Source organism: Homalodisca vitripennis, chromosome 4 (assembly GCF_021130785.1).
Source record: "Homalodisca vitripennis isolate AUS2020 chromosome 4, UT_GWSS_2.1, whole genome shotgun sequence".
NCBI classification, from domain to species: Eukaryota; Metazoa; Arthropoda; class Insecta; order Hemiptera; family Cicadellidae; genus Homalodisca; species Homalodisca vitripennis.
In genome coordinates, this window is record NC_060210.1 from 197,675,657 (window position 1) to 197,699,461 (window position 23,805).

The 23,805-nt window shown below is 38.0% G+C and overlaps 1 non-coding gene across 1 annotated transcript; it reads right to left on the minus strand.

The window, feature by feature from the left end:
- Positions 1 to 310: 310 nt before the first annotated feature.
- On the minus strand, positions 311 to 392 carry Trnas-aga. Its single transcript has one exon. It is a non-coding gene; the product is annotated as a tRNA-Ser (tRNA).
- Between the last annotated feature and the right edge of the window lie 23,413 nt (positions 393 to 23,805).

Sequence of the window (23,805 nt, forward strand, 5' to 3'; positions counted from 1 at the left end):
CAAACATGGAGAGGAAAACAAAAATGGAAATTAGCACTATTGTGAAATATAATACAAGTATAAATATGTTCGTTGTACGATTGATGAACTAATGCACCTTTTTGGTGTTTATGTAATTTTAAAACCGTACAGTTCAGCACAAATTACCTTCGGTTAGCAAATTTACACATTATAAAATACCAAAAATTAAAGTTTTTCGACTTTAAACAAATAACAGAATAGTTACTTAAATAAAAAAAACAATAGTTGCTTAAACTGTGACTAATTTTGTGCGATGCAACAAAAAAAATGATGCAACAAAAAGATTTTGCGCAGTCGGTAGGACTCGAACCTACGCTCCCAGAGGGAATCTGATTTCTAGTCAGACGCCTTAACCACTCGGCCACGACTGCTGCTGACAGAATATGTATTCGACGACATACATATCTGTAGTAAAACGTTGATAAGATCATACTGTTCAATTTTATCGGAAAATGTGAGGTTAGGGTAGGAATCTCCAGCTCTACGAATCCCTGCTACTTAGTAGGGCATTTAAAATCTACTTCTAAAATGCATAAAGCTGGCTGAAGAACTAAATCAGATTTTCTACATGCAACCAAATCGTCAAATCCATAGTATATCCATAAGTATAACGGAAAAGGGTGTAGGCTTCGCTATTTTACACGAAAACAATGATTTCATTATGTTTTTTTGTTTACCTTAAAAAAATTAATTTACCTAAGCATTAAATTATTTAAATTAAGCACCCGACGTGGTACACGCTAGTCTGAGGTATTTATTTATTTAGGCGACGGATACAATTTAAACAATAAAAAGGTAATGATTAATTGTATAGCACCGTGTACCGTATCAGGCACATGACGCACGACTAAAGCCCAGTGTGTACCCAGATCAGGTACACGTCGTCGTGAACGTGTTTAATAATCATTTTTAAATATAGACATCTACATTGTAATTCTCGCTTTGTCGTTAGAAAAATAAAACCTAATGTTGTTAATTAAGGATTCATTTTGATTGTTTACGTATTATTTTTATATCTTTTCAGACATTTTATCGCAAATTAATTATAGTTTCTTCATTCTACAGTAATTGTCTTTTTTCCTTGATTTTAATTTACTACTCGCTTTATATTGAATAATTACACTTTTCGTCGTTTATTACTTTTTAATTCCCTGTTGATGGCTTCCTGTACCATTGAATTTGAAAGTATCTAGGCAGGATGTGTTATTTAATGGAGTTGGAAAGGAACTACTTCCATGATTGCATGGTTCAGAATCTGTGTAAACTGTGTTGTCTGGTTTGACGTGGTCGTTGAGTTGTAAAATATTAACTTTTCCGTAGCAGTAGTCGAGGCTGAGAAATCAAAATAAAAAAAAATAATTTTGGAAATATACTATTAAAATGTTAATACTTTTAGTTATATAATTTGCTTTAGACATAAATGAAAGAAACACATAACACTTCCTTAGCTAAGACTTATGTACATACACTTTAGAATTTCATATTTCTATCTCCGGCCGTATTTATTTCAGTCTGATTACAAACTTGTCTAAATTTCCTACGTGGAGAAATACAACATTTCTTCAAACTTGAAACTGAACACTTTTTCAAATGCAAAATTTTAAAAGAAATCAAAAATAAAAATTCCTTGATGCATATGAAACAATTTTTATAAAGAAAAACCAAAATAATCTAGTAAATAATAATAACCTGGGCCTTTTCAAAATTCACTGTTACTTTATTTGATCTAATTAAATACCACCTTTATTGTTTATGTACAAATAGAGATACTTTCCTGTGATAGAATATTATATCATAGTATTTTTAATGACATGTGTTTTTATTTAAGCACAAAACTGTTTATGTTATTATTATAACTACTTTTATTCAGTTATGTGGGTCTGATGTTGTGTTTCCACCAACACAAAAGGCCTAACAGAAATAAAAAAGTATATTATTGGAGTGTTTGTTTTTTTAATTTATAGTTACTTTGTGTATCCAAACACGTAACGAGGGCAAATCAAATTATCCTTGCATTTATTTATTTTTTTATTTATCCTCGATCTTAATTATAACTATCAGTCCAGTCAAAATACAGCCTTTCTCTCGAGTATGACACACCCTGTGCATTATAGTTAATCAGTTTCAACAGATTTGTATAGAACTTTCTCACATCTAATTTTATTCTCGTCGTTTCCCACGGAGTAAACACATGTGACACGACAAGGGCTGTAGGGCTGTACCAAAATAGCAAGCCATTATCGAAGGTTTAACTACGACAAGATATGAAAATACCCGCGCAGCTCGGCGGAAAGTAGGTCACAGTCAGCTGATTTATTAATAGACGCGGACAAAGGCACATTAGATGACCAACAGAGTGGTCTGAGTAGGCTACTACTGTTGTATGTTTCTGACCGCCTGTTACCAGGCTGACCAAATTATCGACCGATTTCACTTTTGTACCAATCTACTTGCTACCTTCACAGGAGTATTAGAGGCTGTTGTAGTATTGTTTGTTTTGTTTTTTTAATTGTGAGTGCGCATCCTATTTCATTTGCAGTGAAATGGGATATATAACAAATTAAAAAGTTCGTATTTACATAGCAACACAATAAACTTATGAACGATTACATTTATCAGAAATATTTTATTTTTAATGCCTCTCCAATTTTCTCTTATTTTTGAAAACCCCTTAAATTAAAATTTTTCCAATACCATACTTTAAGATGGCAAACAGCTTTATGTTTCTTCTTATAATTGATTCATATACGGTTTTCTTATAAGAGCGCAAACTATCAACACTTTTAAATAGACGAGTTGAAAATTTAAATTAATATTTAATTTAAAGTGTTGTAACTGTTTTTGTAATCTTTGTTATAGTTTGTGTGTTGTAATGTATGTTATCGTTATTTAGTTGATAAGTAGTTATTATGCATATAGCATTTTACGCAAGTTATTCTGAAAAACAATTATGTAATGAAAACGCTTAAGAAATACAGGCATTTTTATTTATTATTTATTTAAAATACAATAATTTTTCGGTGGTGCAAAGTTTCTAAAAACAGGAGGACGCTTGCACATTTCAAATTTGTAGCTCATTTCATTCTCAAGACCTCCTTTGCACAGACAGATAATCATACAGAAAAGAAGTCTTTTATCCTTACGGCAAATAAAAAAGTTATGTCTGCTTATTGAGTGATAAGCTTCAATGACGTTTATCCAAATCCCATGGTTGGACATGTACTACTATAAAATTAATTCTTGTCTAAGTATAAATTCATGAATTTTCATGCATAGTTTGAACCCTATAAATGAAATTTTCTCGACATATAGTTCCACGTTATACATTTACATTTTGTTCACTAAGTTAAGATATAGCATTGTACAAATAATAATAAAAGTTCCAGTTAGGTAAAGATAGGTATTACAACGTAAGAGTTCGCTGAAATCAAATCTTGCCATCGACTTTTAATATTGACTTTCTACTCTATTATTTTATTTTTACTCCATGAATAAGTTTTTTATATTATAAAATCTGATAAGATTTTGCTCTATTTGTTTACAGTAGTTTGTATCCAGCTATTTTCTCTTTGCCGTCATGGTTAACCCAGAAGACCAACGTAAAACATATTTGCTAATCAGCCCAATTCCATGGAGTGGCATGCACCATCATCGAACTCATTGTTAGTAATATATAAATAAAGCTTGAAACAAAATGTCAAGTCTATAGGTCAGTTTGTTTTCGAGATATAGTGCGGACAGACAGACAGACAGACAGAGAGAAATTAGATTTTTCCAGTACCACGACAGATAAGCATCGGTATCGTTAGGCCACTAAGTCTATTTCAGCCTCATTTTGTCGTTTATAAGTCAACGATTGTCTGTGGGTAATATAAAACACAGTTGAAGGAGTACTAATTATCTTCTCACCTGATGAAGAGGATAGATTTCAATCCGAAACGTTGTGTAATACACTTGTCGTTTATAAGTCAACGATTGTCTTTGGGTAATATAAAACACAGTTGAAGGAGTACTAATTATCTTCTCACCTGATGAAGAGGATAGATTTCAATCCGAAACGTTGTGTAATACATTTGTACCATATAACGGTAACAAATATCCAAAATCCTGTTACCCAGTCATAAAAGGGTAATGATCGGTGTGGTTACCCTACTTCCACACTTGAGTAGTGTCATGATAACTAATGGTTTGGTTTCTCCAGCCTCATCCGAAAGATACCTACTCAATACTATTTTATTGACACAGTTGAACTTTACAGTGTTTAGAGCAAATTTGAACACATTCAAGTTGCATTAGGTGAATAAAATACACTTAAGAATGTAGTAATGGTATAAAAGACCTGTTGACTTCATATAGGCTCATCAAGAACTTCCTGGAATTTTAATTTTATCAGGTTCGACATGTTTTTTATATCCAGTGGAATTAAGTTAAACAATTTTGGTCCAAAGTAAAATATCGAGTTTATAAACAGAGTTAATCTAAATTTGTCAACTGTTTAACCAGTTTACTAACTCTAGCCAAATGTAAGGATTCCATTTGATCGGAAATGTTTCCTGCAACTGTCCCGCTACCCCAGATCACTCTCAAAGCCCTCCTCTTTGTTGGAAGAAACTTCTGTTAAACAATGCTGAATTGCAATAGCCCCTGAATTCAAGGCCATATCCAAGCCTCAATTCGAATAAGCCAAGGTAACTGTATTTGAGAACTTCTTTCTATGAAAATGAGGAAAGACACCTCAGGGAAAATGTAGTTGAATTCAACTGTTTAACCAATTTGTTTACTTGAGAGTCCCATCTCAGATAAAAACCGATAAGGACTCCGATAAGCTGAAGGTACGCAATCAAAACATTGGTCAATCTAGATAAACTTGCGGGTCCTCTGAGTGTGACGTTTAATTATGTGCGTTTTATATAGATTTTAGAATAGCTTATTAGAGGAGAACCAATCTGAAAGTTTTGATGAGGATCAAGAACGTAGTCAGTGAGGGGGTCAAATGGGTCCGGACCCCTTGAATTAATTTTTTAGTAAACGATTATTATTATTTAAATAATGCAATATTAGTGACATGTAATGCTGAAAGATCGTTCTCAACAAAGAAACGGGTCAGGAAAAAGTTTTAAGGAACAAAATGGGGCCTTACTCTCTGTCCACTACGAAAAATAGTTGTCTGGATCCCCTCCAAATTTGTTCCTGGCCTTCTTGGTGAGGCTGTGAAAAAGTGCTGAAAAAAAGAATCATTTTTGGTTTGTCTCAACGTATCGGAGGCGGGACGATTTATCGGTGCCTGAAAGACCGAAGTACCCACTAATGCACTGAAGGCGTAGAGGGTCGGAACTGCTTGATATGCCCCGCGGCGGAGTGCGATGTTGTCTGTCAATGACCATTATAAAGGACACAGGCGCGACCCACCCACCGGCAACACCACAGAGTCTGTTGTATGACGAGAGGCGCGACCGTGACTAGCGTACTAATGTCAGTCCTTCTGCTCCACCACGGTCCGTGGCCTCTCGTCACTATCGATATTCTTGTTTAAATCGTAATACACTTCAGATTCGGTTATTTAACCGGATTAATTTTGATAACCGAAAATTCTGTTGATTTCGCATCCTTTTTATTGCGAAATTATGAAGTTTTGAGCACGCCTACTGATCTATGGTGTACCTTAGCAATATTCTGAGTTTGGTTTTACGATAGGCTACGTTTGTTTTATTTATGTGCCCTATATTATTAGTAAAGTATAAGAAATTGTGTGTGAAGGAAACAGGATTTTCCGGACATTTGCCATCCATTTGTGGTACAAAAAAATCAGTAACACTACGTTTCAAGATCTGCAATCTGATCGCTTCTTCAGGTAAATAACTAACCTAACACATAATTACAAACTAGGTTAAAATAAACAAACCATACCAGAGCGTTGTGACACGCGTAGGTCAGGAATCACAACCACCATGTTGTGTGCCAACTTCACTAACTCTGAAACATGCGCTTGATAAAAACTATACACAATACTAACTAAACTACAGAATACAGGTCACAATAGGTCTGCATTCGTCGACCAACCTACCTGCTGACGTCGTTAGGTTAGTTATTTACCTGAAGAAGAGATGAGATTGCGGATCTCTAAACGTAGTGTTACTGATTTTTTTTGTATCACTGAACGATGGCAAATGTCCGGACAAATCCTGTTTCCTTCACAATCTTTCCATCGTCAAAAACAAACATCAAACATAAAATTGTGTGTATATTTAGAATCGTTTCGGTTAACCGGCAAATTCGGTTCATTGTGTTTTGGTTAATCGAGACTCTAATCGTTAAATAATTGTTGCCATAAATATTTCGTAAGTAACAGCTGTACCTGTTGATATCTCTGTTGACTAGTGCAACAATTTCTTATGAATATTTAACAAAAATAGAGCACTTTGTTTCGAGCGTGAAGGTATATCATCATTTTGCATGTGTTAATAAACAACTGGTCGGATTTCTTACATCTCAAGAATGTTAATGTTATAACAAACCTTCGTAGCAGTTGTATAAAAATATGATAGCAAACATAATATTTGAGTTGACAAGTCTATAAATTAAAGCAATTACTAAATACATTTATTACATGCTATTATTAGGAAATTACTCACCTGCAATACAGACGTTTATTAAATAAATTCTTAATATTGGGACTCTGCAGAGATTGTGAAATATTGCTTGGTAGTAAGGCTGAAATATCAGCGGCAAACATAATTATTGATGCTTGGATCTTATATTGTACTTTCAACGTTATTTACGAAAATTACACAGCTCTATAGAGGTACATAACATGGGCTTTGTTGTGGTAGGATCACTAAACGTGCAGTCGGAACTCTGACTAATGCAAGACCTATTAAAATTTGTTCAGGTTATACAGTAATTTGCGCTTGCGCTTTGTATACAGGGTGACAATTAAGTCTGGAAACCCCCTTTTTAATTTTTGAACCACAATAGAAAGAAATACCAAAGTTCAAACGTGCTTACTGGTGATAGTAACGCACACATCTGCCCAATTACCGACTAGATATTCCCTTTGGGGGACGGTCCACAAGGAGTCAGACAAAAATTCTTAAATAGCAGCATAGGTCAAGTTTGGTATCAAATTAAAGGTCTCACTTAGCAGAGTACAATGCCGCAAACCGGACTTCAAAAGGTGGATTCATTCAGTAGTTATAGCTATTTGAATTTTATAACAATTTAACAATGTAAATTATTAAGTATTACAAGTAAACACCAATTTTTAAGTACCTGTGATCAAAGTAAGTGTTCAAAATGTTCCCCTCCCATCATCTAACAATGTAGTAATCAAAGCCAGGAATCAATAATTATTACCAATAACACAATTACTGTTAGAATGTGAAAGTGGCAGATTGAGTCATACACAGCATCCACAGAAACTTAACGTTTGGGCAGGTATTATAGGAAATCAAATTATGGGCCCATTATTTATCAATGGTAATTTAAATGGTGACTCGTATCTAGCAATGCTCCAAAATGAGATAATTCCTGCACTACAAGCTGCTCTTGGTCGACAATTTCAAAGAATTTATTTCCAACAAGATGGCGCGCCACCACACTTTGCTCTCCTTGTTAGAGAATACTTGGATACAATATTCCATCACAGATGGATTGGAAGACGTGGTGCAGTAGAGTGGCCTGCTCGTTCCCCTGCTTTATCTCCGCTGGATTTTTTTTCTTTGGGGATACCTCAAAGATAAAGTTTATCGTACTAAGCCTCGAGATTTGGCGCACCTAAGAAATCTCATAGTCCAAGAAGCTCAAGATATTCCTCGTGACTACCTTCAAAATGCAGTGGATGGTTTTTAAAAACCGCCTAGGACATTGCCAGACGATGGGGAGGGGAACATTTTGAACACTTACTTTTATCACAGGTACTTAAAAATTGGTGTTTACTTGTAATACTTAATAATTTACATTGTTAAATTGTTATAAAATTCAAATAGCTATAACTACTGAATGAATCCACCTTTCGAAGTCCGGTTTGCGGCATTGTACTCTGCTAAGTGAGACCTTTAATTTGATACCAAACTTGACCTATGCTGCTATTTAAGAATTTTGTCTGACTCCTTGTGGACCGTCCCCCAAAGGGGATATCTGGTCGGTAATTGGGCAGATGTGTGCGTTACTATCACCAGTAAGCACGTTTGAACTTTGGTATTTCTTTTTATTGTGGTTCAAAAATTAAAAAAGGGGTTTCCAGACTTAATTGTCACCCTGTATATATATATATATATATATATATATATATATATATATATATATATATTTGTATGTATATATATATATATATATAATACAGTTAAGTTTTCGTATTTTATTTGCAGAAACTGATATAATAATATTATTCTTCAAAATATCAGCCAATAGTATTGACAAAACAATAATTTTGATAATTTTCAAATTCGTTGGTAGTAACGCTATAGGGCGGTAGTTATCCAGTGATAAAGGATCTCCCTTTATAACCAAATTACAGTGAGATAGATTTATGCCATTGGCAAACACTGCTGATTTTAAGTTTTGAGCTGCTTTAATAATTGAACATTGTCAGATCTGATCTTGATTTGGGCACCAATAACTTTTGTTACCAATCCATTACTTCAAAGCGTCGAAGTACTAAGGTAATGCTGATCTATATTAATTCATAGTACTACGAATTTTATTTAGTACGTCGTGTATAACTTTGGGCACTTGTTAGTAGAAATTATTTCTTCCCGTAAGCTGAAATAATTTTAAAAGTTGCATCATAAATACCTGTGAAATCTGAAATTTAAATGTTTCAGATACGATTCCTTTAGAGAACTCAGAACAATAGTAATCCCATGGAAATATGAACTAGTGTCTTCCAAAAGCCATATAACCACAAACAGTGTAAAAACAATCGTAAACCCCTCTATGCACACTCGACCTTTAGCTGAAAAATATTAGCCGTCCACGGAACATCTGTTGCCGTAGGAATCGCACTTTTTGCAGCCATAAAATTAATTTGATCCGACACAGACAGCGTAATTTCTCCAATCACTTGCACCGTGCGTTTATAATTGGCCATGGCGTTGTGCGGAGGGGGGGAGTAGAACTAGCCATAAACTACCGGGAGCTACAGCCGTTCCATAAACCAACTCATGGCGGTGGCAAATCGCTCGCCACTGGGACATGTTTATACCGTCATTACAAGAGGGGAATTTAAATATACGAGTAATTCTCGACGAGGCGGTGAAATTACTGTTTCTGCGAGATCCCGCCGAGTTTATAGCCCCATAGTGGAAGTGTACCACTTTGTTACGGGTGTCACCAGAACCGGCAGTGCCATTCTTTGGTCTCCAGCATTACAATGTTCAACAACGTGAGGTTGGAGAAGAGCTATAACGAAGTTGACAGGGTAGGTCATCTACGATGTTCTTCTGCTCGTGTTGATCTTCAAACTCAAGTGTTGGTACTGAAGAGTAACGGTATCCAGCCCGATCGGATGACCAGGTCTAGTACTACCATTGATGAAACACAGCACTAGCGAATTAATAACCGGTGAGACTTGCAGTTGGATTGCCTTGAACAATCCAACAATGACGCTGCTAAACGATTTACACTCCATCTAGTTCAATAAATAACGTGATCAATTACATTAATTCGAAAAACTGGAGCAAGTGCTCAGTGTGGACGATTCGTGAGGCTGAAGAAGAGCTATAACAAAGTTGATAGGAAAGGTCATCTACGATGTTCTTCTGCTCGTGAAGATCTTCAGACTGAAGAGTAAGTACTGAAGAATAACGGTTTCCAGCCCAATCGGATGGCCAGGTCTTGTACTACAATCGATGAGACACAGCACTAGCGAATTAATAACCGGTGAGACTTGCAGTTGGATTGCCTTGAACAATCCAACAATGACGCTGCTAAACGATTTACACTCCATCTAGTGCAATAAATAGCTTGATCAATTACATCAATTCGAAAAACTGGAACAAGTGCTCATCTGGAAGATTACTGTACATTCACACATTGTTCATAGAATATGCAGTGGTAGAAATGGATTTGTGAGGATGTGGAGAAGAACAAGACAGTGGATAATGAAAACCGCAAGGTTTGTTTTGATGATGTCAGCCCAGGCTCCGTCGGAGAGCACCAGACCGCGACGGCCAGGACCTGAAGACGCGCAGACCGGCTCCGAAAGCCCGCGAAGTACCTGGCTGGTGGCGACCGGAAGCCCAAAGACGGCCAGGCATGTAGCAAGTGGGGTAAGTGAGTCAGAACTGGTAGGGCCAGGACCGAGGCGCCTACCAGACCGGACCAGTCCACCGTCCAATTACAGGCCCATTAATATGCCTCCAACCTGTTATTTGGCGGGACGCTGAGTTGAATCCAAAACATCAACAGAGTCGTGATCACAACAGCTGTTTTCACATTAAAAAACAACCCGGAGAGGATCAGCTGACTGCGTTATAATCTAGGCGATTTGCGACAATTTGCAATTACATGCAAGATGGATAGTGTTTACTAATTTTTTACTTGTTCCGAGAAGGTGTAATACATGTTGGGAAAGTGAGTAGAGCCAAGTACTCGTAATAAGTCATTCTGACCTCTACAATACTATACTTAAAAATTTAGAATTTTTGGGTACTAAAAAAGAAAGTTTATGTACATTACATGTAATTACGATACCCAAAAATTTACTCGGAGCTATACAGTACATACAAGGTAGGAGCAGTAAGCAACCCAACGTGAACGTAGCAGAAGTTGCTTCAACATTTCAAGACTATAGCGCTCATCATTTTTGTTCTTGAGATCCTTTGCAGACAGAAAAGAAGTTTTTCGTTCCCCGGTTGACGAAAGAGAAATTGTGCCTAATGTGAAAATAATCGCTAACGCTCAGCGAAATCCCATGTGAGTGACATGCGCCATTGTCGAACTCAGTGTTGCCTATAAAGAAATGAGGCTTCATGCAAAATTCAAGTCTTTAGATTAATTCGTTTTTGGGTATCGTGAGGACATAGAGACGGACAGGAATGACATTTCTCCAGCCTCTTCTGTGATAAGCTCCATTGAGATTTCTTTGATTTGAAGAGCCCAATTTTTATTTGAGGTTAATTAAAATATAAGTAGGTGTACTTCTATAAATACTGTTTATCGTGTATTACATTGTGGTGAGCTTTCCATTGATGTAGGTTTTCCCCATGCCAGTTATCTTCACAAGTAATAAATAATACTCAGCATCTTCTGAAGAACAAGAGAAAGTGTTTAGGTTTGTACAATTTTATCCTGTAGGATCATTAAAATATAAAAGGTCTCAATTCCGCCAGTTATGTCCATTATTATTATTATTGTACTAATTAGTGTTCCTCTAGATTTGGTAATGGTAAGCTACCCATAAAGAAGCTCTTGATTCATTTATCAACCTCTGGCAATGGAATCTTGCACCTGCTGAAGCGTTGTTTTTAGGTTTTGGGAAAACAAGTTTTGAACACAGGGAAGTTTTGCAATTGTTTAAATTTTTAACTCTCAATGAAAGTTAAAAGTAAATGTTGCAAAGCAGTTTAAAGAAATGATTATACGGAACAGTATAATCCTAATTGACCTCCAGAATCATAAACAAAAAATGCTGTACAAGATTTTAAAGTAATCCTGAAACGAAGCACGAGGGAATTGACAGGCAAGAAATTTGTACAACACGTATGAGTCACAGTAACCACTTGTGGATCAGTTTGTTAATGGCGATCTATGATTTGAAAGGTCAAGGGTTTCCGACATTTGCGATCGGTATGAACTCAAAGTAATACTATTTGTGGGTGACTTTGACTGACATGAAGAAGAAAAGTTTTTTAGTTCTAATGGTCTGGTTTTAATGGTTTTAGTATGAATTGTGCTAACCGTAATCAATACAAAAATAAAAACAAAGTGATCAGAGTCTTGGATACTTAAAAGCAATGCCAGCAAACAACAAGCTTTCACTGACTAACCGCAATTTCTTACCAAAGCTTTCAAGAATTTTGGAAGCTGGCCTTTCAGTGGATTATCGCGGAGAAGACTGAAAACGCAGAGATGCGAAGACAGAGGGCGGTATAAGAGAGGGCATTGTTCTGGCAGGAGGGACAATCGAGATCAAAAACCTGCGGGAGCGAGTCATCTGGTAGAAACCAGTTCCCGCCAACCGACGGCGCAGGCGCAGCCACCACTGCTGATTGGCCCTGACATTTCCATGCTGAACATTATTTATGTCAGTCAACCAGGCTCGTCAGCGTACATGTGTCGCGTACTCGGCATCGCTGAACCCTGCAGAGCTTCCAGGACTTTATCCTGGACAGTACTCGCTCTGTTGGCACTGACATTTCCATGCTGAACATTATTTATGTCAGTCAAACCAGGGGTGCTCGTCAGCGTACATGTTCGCGTACTCGGCATCGCTGACCTACAGAGAGCTTCCAGGACTTCTTATTCCTCGACAGTACCTCGCCTCTGTTGGCACTGACATTTTCCATGCTGAACATTATTTATGTCAGTCAACCAAGGCTCGTCAGCGTAACATGTGTCCGACGTACTTAACGGCATCGCCTGAAGCCCTGCAGAACTTCCCACGGACTTTATCCTACGAACAGTACTCGCTCCTGTATGGACACTCGACATATCCATGCTTGAACATTATTTATGTCAGTCAACCAGGGCTCGTTCAAGCGTACATGTGAGTCGCGTACTCCGGCATCGCTGAACCCTACAGAGCTTCCAGAACTTTATCCTCGACAGTACTCTCGCTCTGTTGGCACTGACATTTCCATGCTGAACATTATTTTATGTCAGTCAACCCTAAGGCTTCAGTCAGCGTAACATGTGTCGCGTACTCAGGCAATCCGCTGACCCTACAGAGCTTTCCAGGACTTTATCCTCGACAGTACTCCGCTTCTGTTGGCACTGACATTTCCATGCTGAACAGTTATTATGTTCCACTCCCAACCAGGCTAGGTCATCGTACATGTGTCGCGTACTCGGCATCGCTGACCCTACAGAGCCTTCCCAGGACTTTTATATCCCTTCGACAGTACTCGCTCTGTTGGCACTGACATGTTCACTCCAATGCTGAACATTAGTTATATTGTCAGATCAAACCAGGCTAGTCCAAGCGTACATGTGTCCGCGTAAACTCGCATCGCTGCCCCTTCAGAGCTGTCCATGACTTTATCTCGACAGTACTCGCTCTTTTGGCACTGACATATTGTCCATTGCCTGGCGGAACCATTGATTTATGTCAGTCCCAACCAGCGCTAGTTCAGCAGTAACATTGTCCGCGTACCTCGGCATCGCTGACACCTACAAGAGCTTCCAGACTTTATCCTCCGACCAGTACACTCGCTCCTGTTTTGGCACTGACATTTTCCATGCTGGAACATTATTTAATGTCCAGTCAACCATGGCTCGTCAGCGTATATGTGTCGCGTACTCGGCATCGCTGACGCCTACAGGGGCTTCCAGGACTTTATCCTCGACAGTACTGCGCTCTGTTGTGGCACAGAACATTTTCCATGCTGAAACCATTATTTTATGTCAGTCAACCAGGCTCCGATCAGCGTACATGTGCGTCGCGTACTCGGCCATCGCCTGACCCCTAGAAGCAGAGCTTCCAGGACTTTTATCCTCGACAGTACTCTCTTCTGTTGAGCACTCGACATTTCCATGCTGAACATTATTTATGTCCAGTCAACCAGGCTCGTCACGTACATGTGTCGCGTAACTCTGCAATCGCTGAACCCTGCAGAATCTTCTCAGGACTTTATCCTGGTACAGTACTCGCTCTGGTTTGGCACTGGACATTTCCTTAGCTGAACATTAGTTTAATGCAGTCAACCAGGCTCGTCCAGCCAACATGTGTCGCGTAACTCATGGCATCGCTGACCCATACAGAGCTTCCAGGACCTTTATCCTCGACAGTACTCGCTCTGTTAGGCAGACTGACATGTTCCATCCAATGCTGAACATTTAATTTATGTCCAGTTCAACTCAGGACTAGTCCCATCGTACACATGTGTCCGCGTACTCGGCATCGCTGACCCTACAGAGCTTCCAGGAACTTTATCCTCGCCAGTACTCGCTCTGTTTGAGCACTGACATTTCCATGCTGAACATTATTTATGTCATGTCCCAACCAGGCTAAGTCAGCGTAAACATGGTGTCTGCGTACTTCGGCATCGCTGACCCCTACAGAGCTTCCAGGACTTTATCCTCGACAGTACCTCGCTCTGTTGGCACTGAACATTTTTCCATGCTGAACATTATTTATGTCATGTCAGTCCACCCAGCGCTCGTCAGCGGTATGACGCGTACTCGGCATCGCAGACCCTACAAGCTTTCCCAGGACTTTATCCTCGACAGTACTCGCTCTGTTGGCACTGACATTTCCATGCTGAACATTATGTTATGTCCAGTTCAACCCAGCTCGTCAGCCGTATATTGTGTCGTGTACTCGGCATTCGCTGACCCTACAAGGGCTTCCAGGACTTTATATCCTCGACAGTACTTCGCATCTGTTGAGCACTTGACATTTCCATGCATGAAACATTAATTTAATGTCAGTCAACCAGGCTAGTCAGCGGTATCATGTGGTCCGCGTACCTCGGCAATCGCTGACCCTATCAGAGCTTCCCAGGACCTTTATCCTCGACAAGTACTCGGCTCCTGTTGGGGCACTGACATATCGCATGCTGAACATATATGTTATGTCCCAGTCAAACCAGGCTAGTCAGCGTACATAGTGTCGCGTACTCGCATCGGCTGACCCACAGGAGCATCCCAGGAGCATTCATCCTCGACAGTACTACGCTACTGTTGGCACTTGGACATTTCCATGCTGAACATTATTATATGTCAGTCAACCAGGCTATTCAGCGTACAAGTGTTCCGCGTACTCGGCATCGCTGACCCTACAGAGCCTTTCCAGGACTTTATTCCTCGACAGTACTCGCTCTGTTGCACTGACATTTCCATGCTGAACATTATTTATGTCAGTCAACCAGGCCTAGTCCAGCGTACATGTGTCGCGTACTCGGCATCGCTGAACCCTGCAGAGCTTCCAGGACTTTATCCTGGACAGTACTCGCTCTGTTGGCACTGACATTTCCATGCTGAACATTATTTATGTCAGTCAACCAGGCTCGTCAGCGTACATGTGTCGCGTACTCGGCATCGCTGAACCCTGCAGAGCTTCCAGGACTTTATCCTGGACAGTACTCGCTCTGTTGGCACTGACATTTCCATGCTGAACATTATTTATGTCAGTCAACCAGGCTCGTCAGCGTACATGTGTCGCGTACTCGGCATCGCTGAACCCTGCAGAGCTTCCAGGACTTTATCCTCGACAGTACTCGCTCTGTTGGCACTGACATTTCCATGCTGAACATTATTTATGTCAGTCAACCAGGCTCGTCAGCGTACATGTGTCGCGTACTCGGCATCGCTGAACCCTGCAGAACTTCCAGGACTTTATCCTCGACAGTGCTCGCTCTGTTCAGCAACACAATTATTGATAATGAAAAACCTTCTTTCGGTACTTTGGTATCATCCGTATGCCACACTGTTCCTGTCCACTATTTGTAATTAGACTATATAATGAGCTAATCAAATACTCTTCTGACGTCAGATCACTTTGGACGATCTGACACGTGATCTGAGATCAGGAAAGTACCGATCGGAAATGTCTCTGGCCATTAGTGCGACCTTCGGTGATGACGCCACACCGCACTTCTGGCAAATAAAAAACATACCTCCAGATAGTATCCAAATTTAAGTTCAGATCACGTGAGCGCTCGTGAAGTTTAAATTTAACTTTGGTACTAGCAGTAACATATTTTTGATAACCTAATGTGAAGTAATAAAAAGTAAATAGGGCCAGAGTGGCCTCCAGATAATACTGAAGTACTCTTTTTTCACGTACGTGCAAACCCCCTACTCGAAGTTATGGGAAAACAAGGAAACTTGATGAGGAGTTGTTAAAACAAACACTGTATAGCCTTAAACGTCAACGTAATACTCTATTTTCAATTGCCTTTTATATAAACAGTTGACTTTCTTCCCTTATCACCAACGAAGACACTATGAAGAATGATTAATGATAAAGATTCTGAAGGTGTGATTTTGTCAAGCAGAAAATTTTTTGACTTGAGTGCCAATGCATTTTGTTTTTCTCTGGTTTCAATACAATCAACGTAACGTAACGTAGTACAGAGTCGAGGATATGACGCTGTCACAAACTCGACTCCTGAAATCTAAAATCATGTTCGTCTGAAGATATAAAACAAATTGGCAACGAACAAGCTCAAATTAACTCTGTACATCGTTTCGACATCAGAGACGCCTGGACTGCAAAATATAGTGTAATATAGGTTGAAGAGGTATTCTCATCTTCTCAATTGTGTACCTGATGTAGTCTAGGTGTTCAATATGTAGTAAGTAAGATTCCTGACATTGCATAAGAGGAAAGTAAACTGGAGCTAAACTCAACATTAACATTGAATCAATCCTTCCCACCATAGCTACCTTTTTTTCTTTTCTAAACTTTATAACATACGAGTATATAATATACTCATTCATGCACACATACATTACCACTCCGTCCGTCCTGAAAGACCTACCCCAACTAACCCATCTCAGTTCTAGCAATTGAGCTTTCAGTAAGGTTTAAAACCAAGTTTCGAATCTCAGCTGACTTAATACGATTAGGAAGAGAATTTCATCCTCGGCAAACAGTGATGACAAATTATTTATTGTAAGAAGGGTTCGGTGGTGAGGAATAAGAAGCATTGAAGAGGCCATTCTTGTTTCCCTTGCGCTTGTTTCAGAGACGAATTTGACTTTGTTACCTAGATAGATAGACAGATGTACTTCAGAGTAAAGAATAAAATAGTAGAATTAACAACTTTAAAAAGTTTTAAACATTACATCTTTTTGAAATTAGTCGCGTTGCTTGGTAATAAAGTGATGAAAAGTCATATGACGAATCTTCTCTGTTATATTGTGCTCCTACAGTGATTACAGATGTAACAGTATTTTCTGCACAATTAAAATTCAAGCAGTATTTTCATTTTAAAACAACTTCTCCCCTGTTATGCGGTTTCTGTAACTTAGTTGATAATTAGTGCTTTTCTTATCTAAAGATAATTAGTGCTTTTCTTATCTAAAGATAAATTCTAAAGATAATTAGTGCTTTTCTTATCTAAAGATAATTTAGTGCTTTTCTTATCTAAAGATAATTTAGTGCTTTTCTTATCTAAAGATAATTAGTGCTTTTCTTATCTAAAGATAATTTAGTGTTTTTCTTATCTAAAGACAATTAGTGCTTTCCTTATCTAAAGATAAGAATAAAATCTCTTTATTAATCCAAATTGTCTTGCTAAAGTCTTTTTCACTAGGTACTTCCTCATAACTTCTGCTACTTTGAATAGTATTTAGACAAATCGCTAATGGATCCGCTTCCATCTAAAATTTCCAATTACTTTGTAGGAAGGAGATTTTGAGTGTTGTGATTCTCTTACAAAGAGATTAATTTTATCCCGGTGCAGATAATCACGAAAAGTGGTCGGACAACTCGATGAGTGACGGCGTGGAAGGGGAAGGGATGGAACCAGTTCGAGTGAGTGAGTCAGTCACGTCTAGGTGAGTCACCGCTTCGTGGTCTACACTGACCCATATCCCGGCCCCAGACGCTCCTCTCCTGTTGTTGACCGATCGGCAAAAACATCCTTTACAAACCGGACAAAGGACCGATCACGCTATTGAGCTCCGTGCAACAATGGAAAGTGAATACACCTGCTTTTTGTCCCCCACATCTCCTCAGACCAGCGTGTAATTCGTCCGAGTCTTTTTGTCAAAGTGCAGCCCGTCTTGTCCACCAAATCGCGGAAGGCGGATTTTGCTCAAGTCAAGTAGAAGACGCGAAAGATTTAAAGTCCACCTGTTACCCAAAAGAAAGATGGAATTGTCTAAGCAGATGAGAAAACGACCAATAAAACTTTTACTGGACCACTGGGTAATAAAGCGAAGTCCTCAATAGCATTGGCTTCCAACATAATAGGCATGAAAAACCATATTTAGTTGTATTTCACGATTTCATGGATATCTCATAAAAAGTTCCAACATGCGATTGCATGCGACATAGTGAGACTGCCCTAAAACGTGTACGCTCTACCAGTGCCGTAACTAGGCATTGGTTGTGGGGGGGGGGGGGAGTTTGATTGAAGAGCACACCAAATCGTGCTTAAAATCTGAATAGAACTTTAAACTTTAAACTTTAGAAAGTTTAAATAAATTAGACGAGCCTCACTAAAAGTCCTGTTAACAATATTTTTTTAATGTTTAGGGGTTTTTTGTTAGGGTTCTATCCCACTCAACCCCCAGTTACACCACTGTGCCCTAGAATGAAGTAAGTGTAGAGGGAAACGATCTAACCTTCTGCAAAATCATAGTTACTCTTTTCACCGTTCTGCGAATCACGGACTATATGTGAGACTGTCCTGACATTTACATCACTTTTATGTGTAAAGGTTAAGACCTACACGGCTGAGATGTCCAATATAGCCTATATTAAAACTCTAGATATGAATTTCCCAACTGGTACTCTAGTAAAACTGTATTGGCTATTTTTATCGTGACGACTTTTTCAGATATAGTGTATTCCTACCTATAATGTATTTCTGTAGTGTAGGAATGAATACCTTTCCTATTTACATAATATTCTATTATTGAAGATTTCTAAGTAAATTAAATACCTGAAAATGTTGGATTGTGTTAATGGTTAAGGATCGTTTAGTATATAGTAGCTTTTCATTGGCATATACAAGACATGCTACAAATTAACACTAAGTTTAATGCAGGTATAACCTGAAATAGAAAACAAGAATTTTCCGGACATTTCCCATCCATTATCCAGTAGTAAAAAAATCAGTAAGACTACGTTTCAAGAATTGTCATGTGGACTCTCAGGTGGATAACTAACCTATAACACATAATATAAAACTAGGTTAAAATATAAACAAATCATACCAGAGTGTTGTGACACGCATAATTCAGAAATCACAACAATCAAGTTGTGTGTCGGTTCCATGCACAACATCTCTAAAACATGTAATTATCAGTTTATTACTGTAAATGCAGTGTTACTGATTTCTTGTATCACAGAAGAAAATTAATATTTCCTTCACAATCCGTCAAAAACAAACTTAAAACATACCAAACAAAGTAAACTTGCTAAGGCGGAAAACTCCAGAAATTACAATGTTTCAGAATTTTTAAACCGTCCTAATTAGATATAGGGTAGTAATAAATGAAACTTCATGTTCAAGTTCTTTATTAAGCATGTTGACAAAGTTAACAATGCATATGCCAAAACTGCATTCATTGAGAATAATCGTATGGGAAAATCCTCCTTTTAGCTATCCACCATGAATCAGAATATCCAGAAAGGTCAAGACGCTACACCATTAGATCCTAGAGATTTATTCGTTGTTTGTTCTCTTACAACAAAAAGCAAAGAAATTGCACTTAGACCTAAAAGACTTTTGCCCTGCTTCTGAAGTGACAGGATATTCTGGATGGGTAAGGTTATGGATAGGGGCCTCCTTCTCTTAAGATCCATGAGGTAAGATTTTGGGCATTAATCTCTGCTATGTTTCCTTGGAAGAAGGGGGAGCTAGCTCTGTACCTGCCTCCTCAGTCAAAGCAGGCAGGGGGTGGTAAGCCCTATGTCTAGGCTAGCAACAACCCTTAACAATTAAAGAGCCCTACTAACTCCAACAGTCATCTCCCGCAGTAGACTAGACCTATCGATCTACCCTTGCACTACAATATCCCATTTGTGGTCAGTGATGTGCCGTTCTTGGGCATCCAAAGGGTTGCACAGATGAAAGTGACACACCATTTTTTGCTGTACCCACTGTAGATTAAACTGGAAGGTATAATCCAGCCCCAGAAGTGAACCCTCCTGGAGAAATCCGAGAGTTTATACGTTTGAAAGACGATAATTAGGTTAGGATCTGTTGAAGAGGATAGGAAGCTGTTATGATTAGGATTTGCAACAGTGACCGAGTTCTGTGTAGAGTAAACTGATCTAGTTGCTGCAGATGAAACAACCGAGATAAACAAGATAGGCTCCCTGGTAGATGAGCGTCCTATTTGGCACAATCACGTTATCAGTATTTGACCCATATCACTGTCGGATATCTTTGTACTGGCACGTGGCGATAACAGATGTTTGATCTTGTCAGCAGAGGCTGCTTTTGTTATCGCTTAGCAATTATAAGAAAGATTACATGATTCGTGCAATTGCTTCACTTGCCTTGAACTAAAAGCGGCGAGTACTTACTTGTAATTGATCAACCTCAATTGAATGTGGTGAAAATGATCATTGAGTGATTATTCATTTTTTGGTAGGTTAAAGTAAATACTCAAGTTTTTGGGTTTTAATTGATGTTACTGAATGATATCATTAGAGAGATGGGGTCTTTTTCGTTTAAGGGCCAGCACAAAAGACCCTAGCTTGCCTATTCAAAACTCAGATCACGCGATGCTTGCCCGCTGCGCAGCGCTTTGCGCTGCTTGCTCTTTTAGAAAAAAAATTAACTCGAGCTTGCAAAGTCCAAGCCCAGATCAACTCACCACGCTAAAACTCAGACAGAACTAACGCAGGTTACATTACAGGCAAAAGATAAGCGGCGCGCGTTTATCACTGAAAAGATAAGACGAGTTTATACTAGAAGTAGTACCTGGACTACTGCCCTACAAACTAATAACACAAAAAAAACGATTAAATGCACTGTCAATCAGGTATAGTATGTTTGTAAGGTGCTGGCCCTTAAACGAAAAAGACCCGAGAGATAATTTAATGCTTTACAATTTTCCGTTGTTCATTTGCTTTAAATGAGTGGCCATTGAAATTCAGAGAACAATTGTAGGTCATTTATTGAGAAAATGATTAATAATAATTTTAACCTTTCAATATAAATACTTGTTTTCTTTTCAATTAAAACAATAGCCAAGATTGTTAAGGAACTAGCAATAGAAAGCATAACAGGATTTCGGACATTTGCCATCGTAATAGGTTATAAAAGATATAACACAACGTTTCAAGGATTGGAATCTATCCTCTTCGTCAGGTGGGGGAGGTATTAATATATATATAAAAAAAACGAACAGAACGAAGTAAAGAAGGAAAGGAAAAGGTTTCCAAACCTACCCGGAAGATGCTTGATGTCCAGTCCAGGCGTTGTCACTGCACAGGATGCAAGTCCCGAGTACAAATCACAAGTACGAGGATCACAATCGCACATCACACTGTTATTATTTTATATGAATTGTTTCCTAATCAATTTGCAGATCTTCTGCAATGAAAATCCTGCAACTGTTGCTGCAGTGGAGAAGAATCGTCAAGAAATTCGTTGCACTGCTGAGGGTCTCATTTTACGATGGATGTTTTGTGTTTGTCTAAATTGGTTTTCAATGCGATGTTCCAATGCTGAATCAAAAATGGTAGATGGATTCTTCTTCCTAAATAATTAACAATATATAAATTATTTATTTCCTAAAAAAAAAAAAAAATACAAATACTAGTGTACCAAGACAAAATCATATGAGTATTACAAATCTATTTTAAAATAAAATAACATTCTGTTATGACAAATCAAAGTATATAGTTTTAATAGGAAAGTAGGGTCCTAAAGGCAAAGCCTGATTAGGGATTCCATCAGATAAGTTCATTAATTAGATAAAGAGTTCATTTGCGGTGGCAGACACTATAACTATATATAACTGTTAATCACATACATTCATTTATTGTTACACTTACTATTATGGCTTACCAAGCAGAATTAATGAATTTTAAACCCTTCGTGAATTTAAACAATAAATAGAATACACTTATTATAAAGTAAATACGTGTTTCAAATGTTGCTACCAAACTAAAATGACAAATAAAGGGGTTTTTTATGCACTGAATCACGCTTATTGTAAAGATACTTAATAAACTGTCATATTTACATACCACAATAACATATATCATAGGAGAAAATAATAAGTTAAAAAATCCTTCACGCTGCTCAAGTTTTAACACTTATGAGGAAATTATTTAATTTTTTTAAATAAAAAAAGTCATGGTGCTGGATAGTTAAATGTTTTTTTTTATATAAATAGTTACATTACGTTTAGGAACTCTATAATATTACAAGTATTACTAAGATCTTCTCTAAAAAGTTAACATTTGATGGTAAATTTCCACTAGTTAAGTAAAAAGCTTTTAAAACCTTAAATATGTAAATACAATGCAACGGCAAAATGTTCGTACAAACAAAACATGGATGAGATGGTTCTTTTAATCTATTTCTCACTATGTTAATTTCAAGTCCTCGCCTTAGTTTCTTTTACTTGTATGCTTATTACTAAATACAGTACGTTGTAGGATACCATCTCTTAGGTAAATTGTGGCCATAGTCTCAGATCAGTTTTTGTCCATTCCTACCCTGAATATTTCATTTGAGAAGAACATTTTGGTTTAGGGAGTGTTTCAAGCGTACGGCCGAGCAATATGTCGAAGACATCTCTAATGTAAATGCTGCTGTAAAGCAATTACCGATCACTTAGGGCGGGCTGGGTGAGCGAGTGGGGGTGGACATTGACTTGCAAATGTTGTATATGGCAATCACGACCGGGGTCGAGGAGGCAGTGGTCGTGGTGGTGGCAGTGGTGGCAGAGGTGGCAGTGGCGTGGGTGACTGCCACATTGGCCGGCTTCATCCATTGTGTGTTTTCAATATTGTTTAATTGAAAATGGTAATGAAGGTGGGACCACCATCGCAGGTCGAGGGCGACCAAAGTGTATGGGGAGTAAAGTGTAACGCTGGTTGTAGTAAAATGACCTTGAACTTATCCCCATAAAAACAATGTTAAACGCTCTTAATTTTAGTCATTGAATTGTGGTAGATATCTCGTTTTAAAGCATAAATAATGCACACCCAAATGCTTGTTTAATTTAAAAAAAATATTAATATGGGTTTAAAATCTCAAACTTTGCTTACTTCATCGTTTAGATGTTAACAAAATATAAAATTAAAAAACCTAAAACTTGTTTTTATTTTCAAAATGATGCCACTGCCAAACAAAGGGCGTAAATCTGCTTGTTGGACACCATAGTCAACACTGTTGTAAAAAATAATTATTTAAATAGATTCAACACGAAACAGAGCACAGTACCATTAGATTAATACTTATTTAAACAAATAAAATTACATTATAATTTAATAATAAGCTATACAAAAGTAGCAGTGACGTATAAAGAAACATAGTTTGGGGGACTGATACACTTGGTGATTTAGGAGGTATAAAATTCCCTCCAAAAATTGGGCCTCGGGAATCTTCCCTTGGAAAATTGATGTGCTTAAGGCCGTATAAATGTTGTCAAGACTAAAAACAAACTACTGAATGCAATTTTAATGTTTGCTTTCAAAATTTCGGGGGGAGGGGCTAGGGCCCCTTGAGCTCCCCCCTCTAATATACACCCTTGAAAAGTAGAGTAACTAAGATGTAGTAATCTCTGGGAAAAGCCCACAAGGGCCACGGGCCTGGTGTGCTCGAGTTGTTAAAAGTTACAATTAACTATGAACTTCATTAAATAATTGATTACATTTATAAATATTTATATACAATATCCAGCGAATTAGGTTAAAATGAATTGAAGGAGAAATAATCGGGCTAATCACTCCGGGTGCAACAAACAAAACAAGAGCTTATC